The sequence below is a fragment of the Balaenoptera borealis genome (genome assembly GCF_965194805.1).
Source record: "Balaenoptera borealis genome assembly, chromosome: 2".
Lineage (NCBI taxonomy): Eukaryota > Metazoa > Chordata > Mammalia > Artiodactyla > Balaenopteridae > Balaenoptera > Balaenoptera borealis.
The window spans coordinates 49,464,283-49,485,033 of NC_138867.1; the positions used below are offsets into that span (position 1 = coordinate 49,464,283).

The following is a 20,751-nucleotide window of genomic DNA, read 5'->3' on the forward strand; positions in this document are numbered from 1 at the left end:
CTCACTCACTTCCTCATTTCCCAACCTAGCATACACTCTTAAAACAAAGCAGGCACTCAAATGTTCGTTAATAAATAACAGATTGAAAGGATGACTGGATGGGATGGATGGGAGAGATGGATAGATGGATGGATGGGATAGATAAAAAGATGGATGATTGGAAGAACGAGTAGACACTGAATGACTGTGATCTCTCTCTGCTCCCGTTTCCTTCTGACCCTGGGCCAGCCTTAGTCTCCTTGTGCTCCCCTGTACAAATGGGAGGTGCTGGAATTTACAAATAATTAAGAAACATGATCATAACCTCCGCACGACTTGGTGGACAATTACTAATAGGGTTGGCAAAACAATGCTCCCACCTCCCCGCCCCCACCCTCCCCCCGCCCCTCCGAAATGTCCATGCCTTAATCCTTGGAATCTCTAAGGGACTCTACAGATCTAATTAAGGTTACAGACCTTAAAGTAGGGAGATTATCGTGGATTATCCAGGTGGGCCCAATGTAATCACACGAGCCGTTTCAAGCAGAGAACTGTCTCTGGTTGGAAGAAGAGAGGAAGACAGAGAGACTGGATGCAGGAGGATTCAGTGCACTGTCGGTGGCTCTCAGATGTAGCAGCCCACATTCAAGGACTGGAAAGAGCTCCCCTAGGAGCTTAGGCAGCTCTTGTCGACAGCCAGCGAGGACACACGGACCTCAGTCCTGAAACCACAAGGAACTGAATTCTGCCAGCAACCTGAATGAGCTTGGAAATGGGTTCTTTCTAGAGGCCTCTGATAAGAGCCAAGATGGCCAGCACCTTTGAAACACAGAGCAGAGTGATCACCCTTGCCAACCTGGACTTCTGACCTACAGAACTATGACATAATAAATTTGTGCTGTTTTAATCCACTAAGGGTATGATAATTTGTTATGGCAGTAATAAAAAATGAAGACTCTTCCTGTTCAGCTTAAGAACCATTTGTGGAGCCTGTTCCATGTGAGGCCCTGCACCAAGTGTTTAGGGTAGAAAAGTGGGCACACGTTCTCAAAGAGCTCGCAAGCTCAGAAACCATTAAACAATGCTAGGATACAGTTTAGCACAGCACACTGCAGGAGTACAGAGAGGGGTGCCTAACTCTGTGACGTCCTCAGATGCTTGACTTACTACTCCTCCAATCCCTCCCTCTTCCAATGGATTGGACCACCAACCTTCTTACAAGTCAGAAACGGAAAGCCATCCTAAACTTCACTGACCCCTCCAGACCTGTGATTTATATCAACCTAATAATACTTCTCCTAAAAGTCCCTTCTCTTTCCCATTTCTTCCCCATTTCTTCCCCCAACCTCTGACTGCTACTTTCTGACCTTTATCATCTCTTACCTAGATTACTGTAATGACCTCTCGATTAACTTTCCTGACTCAATAGCCATCCATTTCCCCAAATCCATTTCCCCCAATCCACCAGGGTCATTTTTCCAAGGATTAAATTGAGCATGCCATGTTCCAGCTCAAAATCCTTCAAAGACTGCCTGCAGTTAAAGTCTAACTGCTTGTCTACTCTTAGCAACCCCTCTAAGCTCTACTAGAGCAAAAACTGTCTCTGCTTGGCTTCTAATTCCAGCGCCTAGGAAGGGTCTGGCACGTACGTGTTTCTTGGAAAGTATTTGCTGAGTAAATAAAATCAACCCCTGCTGACGCTGCAGCCTCACTGCTTCCCTTTCAGCAGCCCCTGTTCACTATGCTCCTACCGCCCTAGTCTTCGTTGTAACAGCCTACTCCACCTTCCCTCTCTCTTTATGCTCCACTTTCCCCTCATGGCTAAAAAGCCTCGTTCACCTGGCTGGTAAGCAGATCTCATTTTTGTTAAATTTTGCCCTCCTCTAACAGGGTTATGCTCGTCTTACAGCTCTGTCTAGTCTCTTCTGAGCCCCTGATATAACTGTCTCCTCTTCTACCACAGCATCTGTGGCAAACCCTCTAGTACAACGCTACTCAAAGCTGGCCTGTGGACTAGTGCTGGTGTCCAAATGGTTTATTACCATTCTGGTCCAAGGTAAGTCCAGAAATCAGGTGTAAGTACTTAGAAATGTTTATGGCAATTTGACATTGCAGGGACATCCAAGTATGTGATACTTGTTGAACAAGGTATACACCAGTTTGGATGTTGTTGAATTAGTGTGGTGAGTCACACGTGGTGCAAACTGTATTTTAATCATGTGCAACAGGACCACTTACTGGTCCATGATAGAGCAAAAACAAAGAACAACTCAATTGGTCCACTATCACAGAAAGTCTAAGGAACACTGCTCTAACTCTAACTCGTAAGATGGTACGTTCCCATCTTCCACCTTTTAGGATGTTGTTGGCTGCCTGAGACAATGCAGATGTTCCATAAATCTCAGTGAATAAATTAATAAAGATGCGACTGATAAGAAGACTTTCTAAAAGACATGAGATCTGAGCTGCTTCTTAGTGATTGGCAGGAATTGAGCACTTTGGGGTAACAGCATGGGCAAATGCACTGAGGAAGAAGTGCAAATGAGGAATAGCAAGAAAAGATGGTAGGACTTCCCTGGTGGCACAGTGGTTAAGAATACGCCTGGGGACACAGGTTTGACCCCTGGTCCGGGAAGATCCCACATGCCATGGAGCAACTAAGCCCATGAGCCACAACTACTGAGCCTGTGCTCTAGAGCCTGCAAGCCACAACTACTGAGACTATGTGCCACAACTATGGAAGCCCACGTGCCTAGAGCCCATGCTCCACAACAAGAGAAGCCACGCATTGAGAAGCCCACACACCGCAACAAAGAGTAGCCCCCGCTCGCCACAACTAGAGAAAGCCCACATGCAGCAATGAAGACCCAATGCAGCCAAAGATAAATTAATTAATTAATTAATTTTTTAAAAAAAGAAAAGATGGTGCACAGGCAATGGAAAGCTTTCAAAAGGTGAAATATTACGCTGAAGCATAATGATGTCGAAGAGCTCAACCAGACGGTTCTGCCAGAGTCCAACCACCCTGACCCCCTCCCTCAAGCTTATCCCAGCAGCACCCTCTCAGTAGAGTGTGCAAGCCTTAGCAAAGGCAGAGGGAGTCCCTGAAGGGTTTTAAACCAGTGTTGTGACCTAGCTCATGAAGGATGAATGTCAGGGGGTGAGAAAGGCAGGGAGACCAACTAGGATTTAACTGCAATCATCCCAATGAGAAATGCTGAAAGCCCTCAACAAGGGCAGAGATAATTTAGTGACGTGCAGTGGTGGTAGACACAAAGTCAAGAAATATTTGTGAGGCAATACAGGTGGGGTTTGGTGATTCGCTAGACAGGATAAAGACACAGGGTAGCGTGACTAAAGTTTCTGGTTTGGTGGAGTGACTATGTGCATGGTGGTGTCACCAGAGGAGATAAGGATCACAGAAAGAGGAACAGGTTTAAGAGGCAGGAAATTCATAAATTCCAGTGTTACAAGCCTGTGGGACATTCAGGTGGAGATGGCCAGCAGGCACTTGGGAGAAAGGTCAAGGCTGAAGATACAGATTTGGGAAGCTTTCACATCTAGATGGTGATTAAAACCAGTTATGGATGAATGAGAAGAATAGTGGTCTAAGCATTTCTCCAAAGAAGATATACAGATTGCCAACAAACACATGAAAGGATGCTCAACATCACTAATCATTAGAGAAATACAAATCAAAACTACAATGAGGTATCACCTCACACCAGTCAGAATGGCCATCATCAAAAAATCTACAAACAATAAATGCTGGAGAGGGTGTGGAGAAAAGGGAACCCTCTTGCACTGTTGGTGGGAATGTAAATTGATACAGCCACTATGGAGAACAGTATGGAGGTTCCTTAAAAAACTAAAAATAGAACTACCATATGACCCAGCAATCCCACTACTGGGCATATACCCAGAGAAAGCCATAATTCAAAAAGAGTCATGTACCACAATGTTCACTGCAGCTCTATTTACAGTAGCCAGAACATGGAAGCAACCTAAGTGTCCATCGACAGATGAATGGCTAAAGAAGATGTGGCACATATACACAATGGAATATTACTCAGCCATAAAAAGAAACGAAATTGAGTTATTTGCAGTGAGGTGGATGGACCTAGAGTCTGTCACAGAGTGAGGTAAGTCAGAAAGAGAAAAACAAATACCATATGCTAACACATATATATGGAATCTAAAAAAAAAAAAAAATGGTTCTGAAGAACCTAGGGGCAGGATAGGAATAAAGACGCAGATGTAGAGAATGGACTTGAGGACACAGGGAGGGGGAAAGGTAAGCTGGGACAAAGTGAGAGAGTGGCATGGACATATATACACTAGCAAATGTAAAATAGATAGTTAGTGGGAAGCAGCCGCATAGCACAGGGAGATCAGCTCGGTGCTTTGTGTCCACCTAGAGGGGTGGGATAGGGAGGGTGGGAGGGACACGCAAGAGGGAGGGGATATGGGGATATATGTATATGTATAGCTGATTCACTTTGTTATACAGCAGAAACTAACACAGCATTGTAAAGCAATTATACTCCAATAAAGATGTAAAAAAAAAAAAAAAAAAACCTGACAGAAACATCACCCTGAATTCTTAGCATCGTACCATCTGTGTTTCATCCTTTTTTTCCCCTCACGTGTATTCCTTCATTTGTTGAGCGTCTCCCCCGTGCTTGCATATAAACTTTGTGAGAGTAAAGAAAATAAATAAATAAGTACCAGGGATGTAATATTCAACATGATAAATATAATTAACACTGCTCTATGTTTCATATGAAAGTTGTCACGAGAGTAAAGTCTAAGAGTTCTCAACACAAGGTAGAATAATTTTTTTATTTCTTTAATTCTGTATCTATATGAGATGATGGATCTCATCTAAACTTATTGTGGTCATCATTTCAGGATGTATATAAGTCAAATAATTATACTGTAAACTTAGAGCTTATGTATGTCAATTATATCTCAATAAAACTGGAAGGGGAAAAAAAAAAGAAAGGGAGGTGTAAGAGAGCTGATAAACCAGAGGCTGTGGTTCGAAGAAGGGATATTAGAATTGATGATTTTTTTCTTGGCACATTTCCAGGTGAAGAGGCCCAGAGATGTGCTATGAAAGCAGGCAATTACAGTCTAGTAGGGCTTATCACAGTTGGGTCAGACAACAAACTTTGTCTGATGAGGCTACTCGTAGTTGGCCTCTGAAAGGGTTTTGAAGTCTCCCAGAGAGATAGAGGATGGGGAGATGCCAAATCAAGTCAGGTGCCAAAGTCCACAATGTGTGTGGGACTGAAGAGGGAAATGATGGACAAAGAGGTTTAAGAAAAGCAGAGAGCAAAGCTGGAGAGGGAGGCATCCAAAAAAGGAAAAGTTTTGTTTCACTTGCCCATGGAAGTGAAAAAGTAACAGTTTGATTCAGATGTGGCAATGGGAAGATAGGGGAATTCTGGCCAGTCCATCCAAATGTGTAGTACCTTTGAATACGAGAAAAATCCTCCATTTCTCTCACCCCCTACGTCAAACCCATCAGCAAATCCTGACAACGCTGTCTCCTAAATATATTTTTAGAATCCAAGCACTCTTCACTCTACTGGTGGTCCAAGTCACTTTTCATTCTACCAGTGGTCCTCCCTTATCTGAATTACTGCAATAGCCTCTCAACTGGTCTCCCCGATTTCACCTTTGTCCATCTCCAATGTATTCATCACGCTGAAGAAAAAACAAAACAAAATAAAAACACCCAAAGCATGTCACTTTTCTGCTTAAAATGTGCCAGTGTCTTCCCACCTCACTCACACTAAAAGTCAAAGTTCCTGTAAGTGGCCCTGACTACCTCTCTGAGCTTTCCTCCTCTCACCTCTTCTCTTACTTAGCTGGTGTCAGCCACACTGGGCTCCTTGTCCTTTCTTGAACACGCCAAGAACACCCCTGCCTCAAAGCATCTGAAACCACTGCCCCGACAATGTGGAATTCTCTTCTTGCAGATACCTGCATGCTCCTTCATTTTTTTCGGATCTCTGCTAAAATGTCACCTTCATCACCCCATCAACATGCACTTCCCTGTCTTTATTGCTTTATTTTCCCCATAGCACTTTTCATCATTATTTTTATATATTTCACCAACATTCTATATTTATTTGTTTATTGTCTGATTCCCTCCACTCCCCAATAACACTCTGGAATATGAGCTCCTCGGGGGCAGGGATCTTTTTCTGTTCTGTGCATTGCTGCCTCTCTAGCACCTGAGATGGTGCCTGGGATGTGTCAGAAATATAAATATTTGTTGAGTGGATGGATGGATGAACCTTTTCATAAGGAGTGTGTGGGCATGGGGTAAGGGGAAGAGCCATGATTCAGTTATTTTTGGCAGGTGATAGCACTGAAGATATAATAGAGTTTGAACACAGTGGAACAGGGTTTGAAAGGATAAAAGACAGAGCTGAAGGTGTGGTTAACAGTAGGAGGAGACAACAGAAAGGCTGTAATACCTAGTAAGGCGTATCTCTTATAGGCAGTAACCAAGAATCATGAGAGGAAGGGTGGAAATCAACTGACCTCAAATACTTCGCCTTTGAGACAAGCCAGAATTGGCAGTAACAGGTTCATTCTGGGTGGGGATGGGAATAGGGAATGGAGCCTCATCAGGGGATGGAGATGGTACCCAGAGTAGATGGGTAGGTCATGTGGGTTGATGACTCCTAGAGAGAACAAAAAATCTGAACATAGGGAAAGTATTATAACACACATGTACATAATAGCACACATCCCTAAAATATACAGATAAGCCCATAAAAGGAAGAAAAACAAATGGTCCTCAAAAAGAAGTGTGGATAAGAAAAGTAACCAACAGTAAAGACTAAATTAATTCATCCTGCTTTCTATTTCTGGATACAATTCATTTATCCAGCCTCATCCAGGATTGCAGCGTTCCACAGAAGTGAATGTTTTAGATACTGATATGCTTATCTGTAGGTGTAATCACTTCAAAAAATGCTCTGATAGAAAAATGTAAAACATTTTTAAAAAGATTTCAACCATCTTATACACTGAAACTTTCTGGATGATTCAGGGATATTAGTAAAAGCAGCAGTATCACAGCACTGCTCTCTGGGCCTATCCATGTCTACAGCTATGGACCTTTGCCCTACACTAAAAAGTTCCAAAACCCGTGTCTGCTTCTGATGTATTTCCTGTCTCCTCCCTATCAGCTTGTTAGCCACTACATTGTCTGTTAACAGCATTCCTGGTTCTATAAGACCCCATTCATTCTAACTCACTGCCCTTAATCTGCTATGGGATGAGAAACTAGATAACCAATGATGTTGGAATGTTTAAAATAATGCTATATGGGCTGTGATTAAAAACCAGAGGATCTCCCTATGGGTCAAGTACACATTTACTCAATGGACTTCAGGACACTGTCTTCTCTGCTCAGGGATGAGCTCCCTGCTTTCTTACTGATTTTCAATAGCATTTTGCAAATGAAACTTCATAATAAATGGCCCCTGGGTTAGCAGACTTGTTCCTGTATCTACACCATATTCTTTATTCAGTTCTAATAAAATGTTATTAAGGTGTCTCAGTGCTGTTTCACAAATTAAAAAGTAACACAGATTTAGGACAACAGAGGATCTGCATTTATTCCATGTCTGCAAAAGACATCTCCAATTGAGAGCAAAATTTATAATTTGATTATTTTAGCTGAAGAAAAGGTTTTCCCAGGGAAATATACAGTTACATTCCTAAGCTAGGAGACAAATAGATTTAATGCATAATGTATGTAAAATACAATACATTTATAATAAAGTATAGTATCGCTAAATAGCATTACTTAATTTTTAAGTTAAATAATTTTGATATGAATGATTCTAGAATTAACAAGTTAGAAAGACAAACATATCCCCCCACTATTTATCTGGATAGAAAAATAGAGTTTAGTTCAATATTATCTCAGTGTGGGCGCCTCCAGCTATGGCCCTTTCAAACAATAGCTCAACATCAAAGAGAAATTGCAGACCAATGCAAGATTAAAACAATGACTGCCCTATAAAAGTGGTCACAGCAAATATTTACAAATGTCTTTCTAAATAAATGAAGAAAGGCTTTTCCTTTCCAGTTAGTTTTACCGAAATACTTAAATGATCTCCAAGGATTTTTCCCTTGGTGGGGGAGGAGAGGCAAGGGAGAAATTCTAATGATTCTGGCTTTATCTACCATTATGAGTTTCAAACATCTGATCTTTGAAATATATCAACAATTGCTAAATCTCTAAATGCCCCATCATGAAGGAATTGCCCAGAAAAAGCCACTGATTAAAAGTCTCAAATTCTACAAATGAGTGTGTAATTTGTTCACTTAACCTGCAATGATTACCAAGGAATAAAAACAAAGGAATTACCAGAATCTCAACCAAAACCTTCCCCGATCCAGTTTCTCTGGATTTGACACCACAATCTATCCATGTTTCCAGGCTCCAAACCTTGGCCTCCTACCCTTCCTTCTTCTAGATCTTCCTTTTCTTCACTTTTCCTTCACTTTCTCTGCCTTTCTCATTCCTTTCCATCCATACAGCAGACACCTGTCCAGGCTCTGTGCTGGACCAAGGGATCAACCTTCCCTGATTCACACCCTAGTTTCCTCTCCACTGACAGTGACAAGCCAGCAACCTGAATCGTCCGGCAATTCTCTTGGCCAAGTAAATTTTCTTGCTATTCTCTAAATTCTATTACACCCTCACAATAACTGAAATAGGAATACATTCATCAGAGACTTTTAGGATTTTGCTTTTTTTTCTTTAAAAGTTATCATGTACTCTTAAGAGCATAAAGATTATTTCTACTACTCATAAAAACCCAGATAAATAAATGGTTTTACTCTGCTTTATTAATGTAACAGAGTTTATGCCTAAAATTGTCTTGTTTTTATTCTACTTCGGATGAAGTATTTATAGTTTTAGGAAGATATATTAAATGTACATAGTATGGGACCTTATGAGAACATTTTAAACTGCTGACTTGGGACTTCCCTGGTGGTGCAGTGGTTAAGACTCCACCTGCCAATGCCAGGGGACACGGGTTCGATCCCTGGTCTGGGAAGATCCCACATGCTGTGGAGCAACTGAACCCATGCGCACAACTACTGAGCCTGCGCTCTAGAGCCTGTGAGCCACGACTACTGAGCCCTCGTGCCACAACTACTGAAGCCCATGCACTCTAGGGCCGTGCTCCACAACAAGAGAAGCCACCGCAATGAGAAGCCAGTGCGCCGCAACTAAGAGTAGCCCCTGCTCGCCGCAACTAGAGAAAGCCCGCACGCAGCAATGAAGACCCAACGCAGCAAAAAATTTTTAAAAATAAATAAATGAAATAAACTGCTGACTTTTATGTACCCAGTTCACACTTTTGCCTTGTACTAGCCCCCAAAATAGATGAGTTTAAAAAATTCATTTGGTATAGGTGGACAATGCATTTTAAATTGAACACTGAGAACGCAGAAATAGCAAAGTTATGGAAATATATTTTCAGATTATTTAATAACATATTAATACTTACCTACATGAAATAAGCACTGCTAAGTAAGTTTCTGTTGTTTTTAATCTTTTCTTATAACTGTTTGTATAGTTTGTTAAGTGGACTGTATATCATCCTATTAGCCAAGAATTTCTACACTATTGCCCTTTTAGTCATAACCTGATTTATACGTATTTTTTAAACTTCCTGCTGATTGGATATTTGATGGCATTAATGGATTATTTTTAACTTTTTAGGTGTGATAATGGTACTGTGGTAATTTTTTTAAACTCCTTATCCTTTGGAGATACACCAAAATATTTACAAATGAAATAAGAGTAGCCATGATCCTGGGTGATGTGTACATCTAATTCATTATAGTATTCTCTCTGCTTTTATAAATGTTTGGAAATTTCCATAATATGAGTTTTTAAAACAAGAAAGAAAGAAAATTTCCATGCTAAAAATGCTTATAAGGTGGTGGTGGTGGTTGTTTTTTAAGTATACTAGGAAATGGTTTGTTCTTCAACTAAATAGTTCCCAATTTTTTTCCCCAAGAAAAACTTTGACAACCTTTGAAAAAATGCCTACAAGAGGCTGCAAAGAAATTTACCAAAATGTTAGCAATGGTAATTTCTGGTTGGTGGGATTATGGGTGATGTCTGTTTTCTTTTTGTTACAAGTTTGTTTTGTTTTGTTATTTTTTGTTACAAGTCTTCTATATTTCTAAAATCAGCCTACAATCTATTATCGTAGTCAGAAAGTAGTCTAATTTTCCTGATTATGTGAAAGTATGATTTTCCATGTCAAGCATAGAGAATCTATCTATATCATAAACTTTTTCCTATATTTACCATGAAAAATATTACTGAAAAACATGAACACAAAAGTCCAGTTATCCATGCACAAAACTACCTTGGTATGACAGCAGGATGGGAAGGGTGAGTTTTGACTGTCACCGGGGAAACGCGTGCTAAAGAAGGTAATATTGGAGTGATAGAAAGATTGGGAAGATTTTTGTCTCATTTTCGCAAGACAATTTGATTGACTAATACAACTGAGTGCTCATAATGGATCCTCTAAGAGCAAATGGTCCAGGGGAGTCAGGTGTTTCTGGGAATGTGATAAAAGATATCTTACATGATTTTCATTTTAAGCTTGGCTTGGGCAGGGTTCATGTCTGAATATTGATACGTAGCTATAGTGTTGTTTTCTCATATTTTTCTTTTAGATGGGGAGGGAGATAGAAGAGAGGAAAAGTTTCTCTCCATCCTTGAATGAGAGGAAACAGTTGATGTGTTTTTGACCCTTTTGGCCCCCAACATCATTCTCTCCTTCTCCTTCCCCACATCACTTTATTTGGGGCAGAACAAGTTGCCTATTCGCCATGTGAGACCTCGCTCACAAGCACAATTCAGGGCTCCTGAGACTCAGTATCAGAAACTGCAAGGTCCTTGGGGGAAGGGACCACATCTCCATTCACTTATTCAATGAATATCTGGGTACCCACTATGTGCCAAGCACCCTTCCTGACACGAGGGATACAGCAAGATCCCTATTCTCATACAGTTTACTTTCTTGTGGGAAGACACATAAGTAAACAAAGATAAACACAAACATCAGACAAATGTGGCAAAAGTTATGAAGAAAGGAAACATGACAGACTGATGTGATAGGGTCACCAGGGGCAGAGGGCAGCAACACTAGAAGGGTAGCCAGAAAGCTCTAGAACATTTGAGAAGATCTAAGGGCGAATAGTCCTGCAGGAGACAACAGCAAGGGCAAAGGCCCAGAGGCAGGGACAAACAGTATGTCAGAGGAACGGCAAGCAGAGCACAAGGAGGAGGTGGACGCTGGCTGACTCGGAGAAGTGGGCATGCAGGGTCTTGAGGCCTCAGTGAAAGAGCCAGGGTTTTACTCTACGTACAAGGGGAAACCATCAAAGACTTTTTGTTGTTGTTGTATAACTATTTTTTTTCAAGATTAAATGTGTTTATTTCGAGTTAGTGGATACAATGGTATATTAGATATCAGCACTCCAAGCTACACATATGTATTTGCCTCTAAACCTTCACACATTGTCAGTTGCCATTCTTCTAACATTCCATCACTGGGCCTCCTATTTCTAGCAAAATCATAGTTCAAATGTTTTAAAAAAGTAAAAGCAAGATGATCACCACATTGTGCTTCCAGTGTCCCCAGAAGGATTATAATTGTTTTAAACAAATGTTTATTGTTTTCAGTAAAGGGGGAAATTGATAACATAAGCACTATTAATGGCACGACTAGAAGATAAAGAACAGAATACAGATTCAAAGAAACATTTTAGGCTGGACGAGTTAGTTTCCCCTTAGCGAAAACTCCACATAATATCATGGATATGATGTCAACATTAAATTGTTCGATTTGTGGGCCATACACTTAAGCGTATGGGCTCGTACATTTTTGCACTAAAACAGAAGCAGTACAAGCTTTATGTTCTACCATTACACTTCCAGATTTTTCACTTATTAATATACCTGCCAACCTAATGATCCTTGCATGCATTAGAGTTTGCTTTTGTAGAGTTAAGTTTATTCTCCCCATCCCTCCTGCTCCCGTAAACATTGCGGTGCGAACTGTTTGCCCAATTTTATGAGAATGTTGCAAAGGACAGCTCTGTGCCACCTCGGGACAGGAATTCCCCGCCCCCTCCCCAGTCTACACATGAATCAGTAATATTGATCACATCTCATCTTACATGCAGACACTGCTCCCTTAATTTCCCCATGCCAGAGGCATACGAGTCAGCAGGTATGCATACAAAAATGGAATTAAAAGGAAAAAAAGAAAGAAAAAGCTTTCTTGTTAAAGCCTACTGTCCTAGAAGGAATCCATTGCTTTGAATTAACTTAAAGCCTATACACACGAAATGTGTTTCTTCTGAGAACCTCGTCTAACTCGTGTGTATGACTATTTCTTTAATTATGGTAAAATACACATAAAATTTACGAACTTAACCATTTTCAAGTGCCCTGTTCAGTGGTATTAAGTACATTCATATTGTTGTACAACCATCACCTCCATCCATCTCTAAAACTCTTTACATCTTATAAAACTGAAACTCTCATCAGAGGCTTTTAAGCAAAGCAGTGACATGATCTGACTTATGATTTAAAAATTAAGTTGCTTGCTTGGTAGAGAATTGATGGTAGGGAGGCAGCAGGATTAGGAGTTTACTGAATAATGGATTCAGGATACACTTTGGGGACGGAGCTGACATGACCGCTGCTAATTTGGATGTGGGCATGAGATAAAGAAAGAAATGAGAAGAGGAGTTGACTTCTAGATTTCTATATCTCCAGGGTCTAGCACACAGAAAATAGCCAATGTTTATTTCATAAATGAGTGAATATTGATTTAACACTTAATAAGTAGAAACCTTTCTTCCCAGAGAACCAGGAAAACAGAAATGAAAACTACCATGGATGAAGGAGATATCTCTTTTCTAGGGCCTCACTATCGGTACTGTGTCCTTGTAACATGGATAAAGTCTACACAGTTGGTTCATGTCAACATTATATGTCTAATTCCAACATTAACATTAAAAGCTAATCCTTGTACATATATACAATAAGTTAAACTTTATTAAGCATTTTATATATTTTATGTCATGTCTTTCCTAAATCAATAGATTTAACCTCTGAGACTATGGTGCTATGTGCTACCTCCCTAGAGATGATGTGTGTACATAAATCTGATGTTTTGGAGAGTTTATGGACCCTCTAATGCCCATTCATAGACCAATCTCAGGTCTAAAAATACCCTGATCTACCTAATATGAGTTGTTATTGTATATCGTTATAAGAACCTAAACTTTATTAGCCTAGCCCTGGCACCTTTGGAGCTTTCAAAGGGTTTACCTTCATTCATGTCCATAATAAATGAGTTACCAAGAACCAACATTAATTTACGGGACTTCCCTGGCAGTCCAGTGGTTAAGATTCCATGCTTCCCCTGGAGGGGGCACGGGTTTGATCCCTGGTCAGGGAACTAAGATCCCACATGCTGTGTGGTGCAGCCAAATAAAAATTTAATTTAATTTAAAAAAATTTTTTTAAAAAGAACCAATGTTAATTTAAAGAATATCCTTCCATCTTTACCAAAACTGTTATTGAAAGTATTATACATGAAGTGATTCAAGATCCTCTTTATAAGAATCTACCTCATAAATAAATCCCTTTTACAATTCATTTCTAGGGGAAAAAATACTACCTTAAAAATTGATGTTTTGGGCTTCCCTGGTGGCACAGTGGTTAAGAATCTGCCTGAAAATGCAGGGGACACAGGTTCGAGCCCTGGTCCAGGAAGATCCCACATGCCGCGGAGCAACTAGGCCCGTGAGCCACAACTGCTGAGCCTGTGTGCCTAGAGCCTGTGCTCCGCAACAAGAGAAGCCACTTCAATGAGAAGCCCGTGCACCGCAACAGAGTGGCCCCCGCTTGCCGCAACTAGAGAAAGCCCACGCACAGCAACAAAGACCCAATGCAGCCAAAAAAATAAATAAAATAAATATTTTTTAAAAAATTATGTACACCCCATAAACACGTACTTTACCTTGAGACATATAAGTATGCATTAACTGCCAACGTTCCAAAGTAGTTCCAAGATTTTCTTGGATTTTATTTTCTACAATCTCCACTTTTAATGTTCTAAGTGGATTGAAAACTAGAAAACAAAAACAAAACTTGTAAAGCAAGCTCAGGATATTATCTTTCAAGTTTTCACAATTTTCTCTCCAATTCTTTACAGTTAGTGCTCCCGCCCACTTTTTTTTTTTTAATAAATTTATTTATTTATTTATTTATTTATGGCTGTGTTGGGTCTTCGTTTCTGTGCGAGGGCTTTCTCCAGTTGCGCGAGTGGGGGCCATTCTTCATCGCGGTGCGCGGGCCTCTCACTATCGCGGCCTCTCTTGTTGCGGAGCACGGGCTCCAGACGCGCAGGCTCAGTAATTGTGGCTCACGGGCCCAGTTGCTCCGCGGCATGTGGGATCTTCCCAGACCAGGGCTCGAACCCGTGTCCCCTGCATTGGCAGGCAGATACTTAACCACTGCGCCACCAGGGAAGCCCTGCCCACTTTTTAAGTCACTCACTTTTATGGAATCTTTTCAAAGAATTCAACATTCCTTTCACAGAAGCAATAATACTCTTTCCCTTTTGCACTTTATAGATTTACACACATTTAAATTACCTAATCACAATAACAAGCATAACTGGCGCCAACAAGTTTGCAATAAATACAGCCACTGAGCCAGCCATCAGAGCAGGGAACAGGCTGCTAGGAACTGGTGTTCATCACGCCTGGGCAGCATTTGGTCTGCTTTTTGGGGAAATGAGAAGCATGGGCTCGTAGGGTCGACTGGTTAGATGTCAAGAGGATTGTCTTTATATTAGGATGAACCATATGTAATTGCCAATATACAAATATTTCTCCTAGAGAAACGGCAGTTGCATGTGTTCAACCTAATATTTCTATTTTTTAATTTAAAAAATATTAACTATATTTAATGTTTAATATCACATCTATTATCCTTTTTTTCCCCTCCCTTTAAACAATGAAGAGTGGTTCTCACAACTTCATTTTTAAATTCCATGTTTGCTCAGGAATAAGCTATTAAATAATCACTAATTAAACTCTGGTTTCCTAAGAATGTGATTTCTACCTTCTTTCTTTCTTCAGGTTAAAGTCACATCTGTTAGAATTTCAAAGAAATTCTTCAAAGACTGAAGGTATAAGCGTGTGCCTTCTAGTGAACTGAAGGATGAAGAGCAGAGGGATTAAAATGTGAGGTCAGCATTCATTAGTTTGTTTGTTTGCTTCTCAGACATAAAACTTTTTGGCTCACGGGATCCAACACAGCACTCTCTGCCTAGAGAAGGCAGGAAAAAGGAAAGAAGAGGAGAGGGCAGAGAAGCCCCAGACAGACTTAGGATAAGTCCCCCTTAAATACAAGCAGCCTTTCCTTTTTTTCTGTCCGTGTTATACCACTGAATTATAATAAGCAAACAAATACATCACAAATGTGCTATTAAGACAAAATCCCACAACTGGGGATGGAAAGGAAGGAGCAGAAGAACAGAGGGGCTGTATTTAGTTGAGGGACAACAGCCAAACCCTCTTTTTCTAGTTCTCACATTTCTACCACTGACCCTAAAAAGTCTAAATCAGGTTTACGTTTATGGTTGTCCTTATGCCCTCACAAAACTATCGTTGGATATCAGAGCCCTAGTGTCTCTCATACCCTCTAAATCATCAACCCACAGAGTTAGTACGCAGAGGGGGAAGAGCCTGAACGTTGTAACCATACCTGGGTTTAAATCCTGGCTTCGCACTTGTAACCGTGTACCCTAGCTGAGCACCCTTTCTGCTTCTTCACCTGAGCACCTTTCTTCACTTTTCTGCACCCATGTGTGCTGTGAGGATTCTGGTGCAGACCTTGCTGGCTTTAGACAATTCCTGAGAAAATGCACAAAAAGTGCCTGATTGCAACTATGACTGATGTCTAAAAGATGCCCAAACGTTTCACCTCATGATTTTCAGCAAGCAGGTAAAAACTTAAATGCAGGCTTGAGCCTTCTATAAACATGTGGCACAAGCTCGTTTTCTATTCCCAAATTGTTATGTACACTGAGCATAATCAAGATATCTCATGTAAATAGTGAAGGTAGCTGTCCTTTCCAGGTCAGATAGAGAAAGGAGATAAAGCCTCCAAGGGAGAAGGGGAGGTTCCAGAAAGGTTAACTTGCACATGCAGACAGGTGCTTTCAAAATACAAATCTTGGGCTTCCCCGGTGGCACAGTGGTTAAGAAATCGCCTGCCAGTGCAGGGGACACAGGTTTGGGTCCTGGTCCGGGAAGATCCCACATGCCGCAGAGCAACTAAGTCCGTGCACCACAACTACTGAACCTGCGCTCTAGAGCCCGCGAGCCACAACTACTGAGCCCGTGTGCCACAACTACTGAAGCCCATGCGCCTAGAGCCCGAGCTCCGCAACGAGAGAAGCCACCGCAATGAGAAGCCCGTGCACCGCAATGAAGAGTAGCCCCTGCTCGCCGCAACTAGAGAAAGCCCACACGCTGCAACGAAGACCCAACGCAGCAACAAAGATCCAATGCAGCCAAAAAAACAACAACAAAAATTACAAATCTTAACAGGTCCCCCTTCCCTTCTTAAAGGGTTCCACTGGCTCCCCATTGTCTGTAGGATAAAATCCAAAATCTTTACTAGGTGAATCAAGGCTCTCAGTAAGCCAGCTGCGCATACCTAGGCGACCTCTTCTCACACCCTCCTCTGCAGTGATTTCACAGTGTTTCCAATTCTCTGAATGCACCTGCATTCTCTCAGCCTGAATTTGATTTCCCACCCTCATCCCATTTCTCTGCTGCCCCAACTCCCAGTTTTCCTTCTTTCGGCTCAGGAGGACAACTTTGTCTGCCTTTCTCTGCTCGGCTTCCTCAACACTCTGTGTTAATCACAGTTTTTCACACTGTGAAAGTTTTTACTTTCACACTGTGAAAGTTTTCTAAGTGTTTACCTCCCTTGAACCCACATAGATCTGGACGGGCTTCAGCACCCTGCCGACTACTTTGCCTGCCGCAAAGCTGACACTCAAATGTTTGTTGAGTATGCAACTTCTGAAACTCCCTAATTTTGGCTAGGTTTTGCTCTATACCTTATATTATTAGAGGGGACAAAGGAGCTGGGCTGCTGGTGTTCAAGGCCTGTGCTGCTTCTCCAAGTGGATGAAGATTTGTCTTTAACATGGCACATTTATGAGTTATATGTTATATGGTAACTTAGTTCCTCTGAATCATGGTCTGTTTAGAAATATTTATCACTAACAAAAAGGATAATTTTACTTGTCAAGGCAATAACATGTGCTTTTAATATATCCAAATCAATTAGGAATAATTAAAAATCTCAATTTAAAAAAAAAAGAACAATCTTATAAAGTGCTAAATTTGCATTAGTGTTCAGCTATTTCATAACATGTGAATGGTCCAAATTGGATGAGTCACAGAAATACATCTAAGATATATTCCTCTCTAAAAATGTGTTTATGGCATGCTTCTTTCCAAGCTATATGGTGTGTTTTATTGAAACCCAAGATTAGTTCTCAATTTAACATGCTACTGTATATACAAAGGCTCCAAAATTATTTGTTTGGTAAATAGCATTCTTCTATATTCTAAATATTCTAAATATTCTAAAGCTGATGTTTGCACATGTAGCACACCAAGGAGAATAAGCAATTAAACAAATTAGAAAAAATCTTATTTCTTCAACTTGACCAGTAAGTACCTGAGGTCAGAGGCTTTAAGTATATTCCACTGTCTAGCATAGAGAAACAAATCCCAATTTGTAAAATGACATAACTGCAAAGGTAAGCATTACTGTAACTTAAGTTGTTTATAACTGTTACTAATATACCTATCTAACAACAGAGGATTAGTTAAGGAAATTACATTATAATTTTTAGAATATAAGGCAGACAATAGGAGTTTTGGAAAATATACAAGGTGAAAAATGCTTACTATGTATTATAAGGAAAACACAATATCCTAAAATTCTATATGTAGTAGGATGTAGGAAAACATGCATTTAAAAAATGAGAGAGGGGACTTTCCTGGTGGCACAGTGGTTAAGAATCTGCCTGCCAATGCAGGGGACATGGGTTCGATCCCTGGTCCGGGAAGATTCCACATGCCACGGAGCAACTAAGCCTGTGCGCCACAACTACTGAGCTTGCAGGCCACAGCTACTGAAGCCCGTGAGCCACAACTACTGAAACCCGCAGGCTCTAGGGCCCATGCGCCACAACTGCCGAGCCCGCGTGCTACAACTACTGAAGCCGCGCGCCTAGAGCCCGTGCTCCACAACAAGGAAGCCACCACAGTAAGAAGCCCACGTTCCGCCACAAAGAGTAGCCCCCACTCGCCGCAACTAGAGAAAGCCCGCGTGCAGCAATGAAGACCCAACGCAGCCAATAAATAAATAAATAGAGACAAAGGTAAAATGGCAAAATATTTATTGTGGTCGACTCACGCACAGGGGGCCAAAACTGTCTTCTTGGCTCCCCAGTCTCACCGTTTTGGTACCTCCTTCCAGTTTTCTTTTCTCCTCGCCTCAAACCTCCCCAAACACAGCCAATTCTTCCTTGACAATGTCTCTCAGGATTAGTCCAGGCCCACATTACCTTATACAGAGGTTTTGAGAAAAGATTCCCATTTGGCTTTTCTGCAGTCTCATTCAACTATCATATCTACTGCCAGAATAAGACAGTCATTCTACTGCTAAATATATCTACTGTGGTAATCTCTTCATTTATGTTTTATGCATTTTTGTGTATGTGTTATATTTTTCAATGAAATTGGGTTTTTCTTGTAACTCTGTGTGGCTTCATATTTTGTTTTGCTAGGATGAGGTTAGGATTCATGGCTCTCTGCTGATATGGCTCTACTTCCTTACGCTTCTAAATGGAATGTTTAGCCAGGGTAGCTGGGTTCCTATCTGCAGCAATGGAGTTGGCAGAGGCTTCCCTGCCCGTCCTCTACAAAGCCTGCCAGGTCCCCCACATCTACCAACGCATCCTTAACACCCTGTAAAACCCGGCTTAAAAATTTCAAAAAGTTTTCCACCATTATTCAACCCACCCAATATATGCTACATTAATTCATCTTGCATCATATTCCACAAACATTTATCAAGCAACTACTAGTTGTAAGGCTTGAAGAGTTAAAGTCTTAAGTTGTTAACAATCTTTCTGTGGACCGTGAACATTTATGAAAGATGCTAACCAACAATAAAAAGAAAAATGACATAAATGATAAATGAATGTTCAGGAGTGGGGAAGAGGGAGACTGGTGAAAAGGAGAAGGGAACGGGGGTGAGAATGAGGAAGGCTAGAAGGAAGAGAAGGTAAAAGCCAACAGAAGAGGTTTCATGATTGGGAGAAGTGTGATGTGAGACACGACTGCTGTTTTGCACCTGGGTGACTACAATACAGGGGAGGGAGGCTGACATAAATGACGCTAACTAGAAATGCTTTGGGGCAAAGCAGGGCAAGTCCAAATGGAATATTACAGTATGCACTGACATATGCTACACTAAAACTGAATAAGATACATGGAAAGCACAGAATCTTTAAGTGGGTAAGTAGCAGTGATAACCTAAGTAACAAAATTTTATGAAAAGAAAACCTAAATGAGTACAAAGTCACACAAGAAGGAAAAGAGGGACCTGAGACAGAGAGCCTAGTCAGTGAACATGAAAAAGCACAGGACTTCAAGAAAGTAAGGATGAAGAAAGGAACTCTAGGTGAGGCAGTATGCACAGTGGTAAATAGCCTCAACACTGGACCAGGGCCCCTGAGTTGGAATCTCCTCCTGCTACTTGTGCGTCCTGGGCAAGTTCCCCTGTCTCAGTTTCCTTATCCGTAAAAGGATAATGTTATCATTTATTTACCCCCATAGGATTGTTGCCAGGATTAAAAGAGTTGATACAAGTTCTTAGAACAGTGCCGGGCACAGAAGCATTCGAAAAATGTCTGCCATTGGGGGAAAAATATTTTTTTTTAATCCTCGGTGACCTTGAGGAGAACAATTCCTGGCCAGTAGTAGAAGCAGAAACTACAAAATAAGGGAATTAACAAACAAGTGATGGCTAAGAAGGCGGAGGCAACCCCAAAGTATCGAAGACTCTTTCACAGCAGTTAAGCAATACAAGCGAGAAGTGAAATAAAGAGTAACCTGCGAGTACAGGGTTAAATGAAAATGCTTGTCGAGGGAACAGATCAGCAAGAGGAAAAAGGCTTGGCTCGCCAAAACTATTCTTCAGTCTTTGTGAGACTTGTTTTCCCAACCACACAACGAGAGGACAGGGGTAGAGACCATATCCTTCCTGACGCAGCTTTCCCAAGGGAGCTCGAAAGAGCGTTCTCTCGGCATCCGGTAAGTTTGAATCAGCGCTGGCTGATTAGGGGAGAAGGCCCATTTCCTAACCAACGATACCCTGTAAGATGAAACAACAGGCTTTCCGATTTCCATCTCCGGCACGACCTGTTCCTCCGCTGTGTACTCATCACTCTCCTCAGCCAGCAGCTGCCGCCGGGACAGGATGCAGCTCGGGGAGCCAAAGAGGCAGCGCCCGCTGCAAGAGCAGCGCCCCAAGTTCATTCCGGCCCCGAGGACACAAAAGCGCCCCAGAGGGGAAAAAGC

The 20,751-nt window shown here is 41.3% G+C and overlaps 1 protein-coding gene across 2 annotated transcripts in view; it reads right to left on the minus strand.

Annotated features, from left to right (window-relative positions):
- Nucleotides 1–20,751, minus strand: part of ELOVL7 (ELOVL fatty acid elongase 7) — a 69,945-nt gene that overhangs the window by 48,464 nt on the left and 730 nt on the right. Inside the window, exon 2 of one of the 2 annotated variants that reach the window (XM_082382467.1) lies at nt 6,538–6,680. The exons of the other annotated variant lie outside the window; for it this stretch is intronic. The gene's annotated coding sequence lies outside the window, so the exon portion shown is untranslated. The remainder of the gene's footprint in view (nt 1–6,537; nt 6,681–20,751) is intronic. 2 annotated transcript variants of the gene reach the window in all.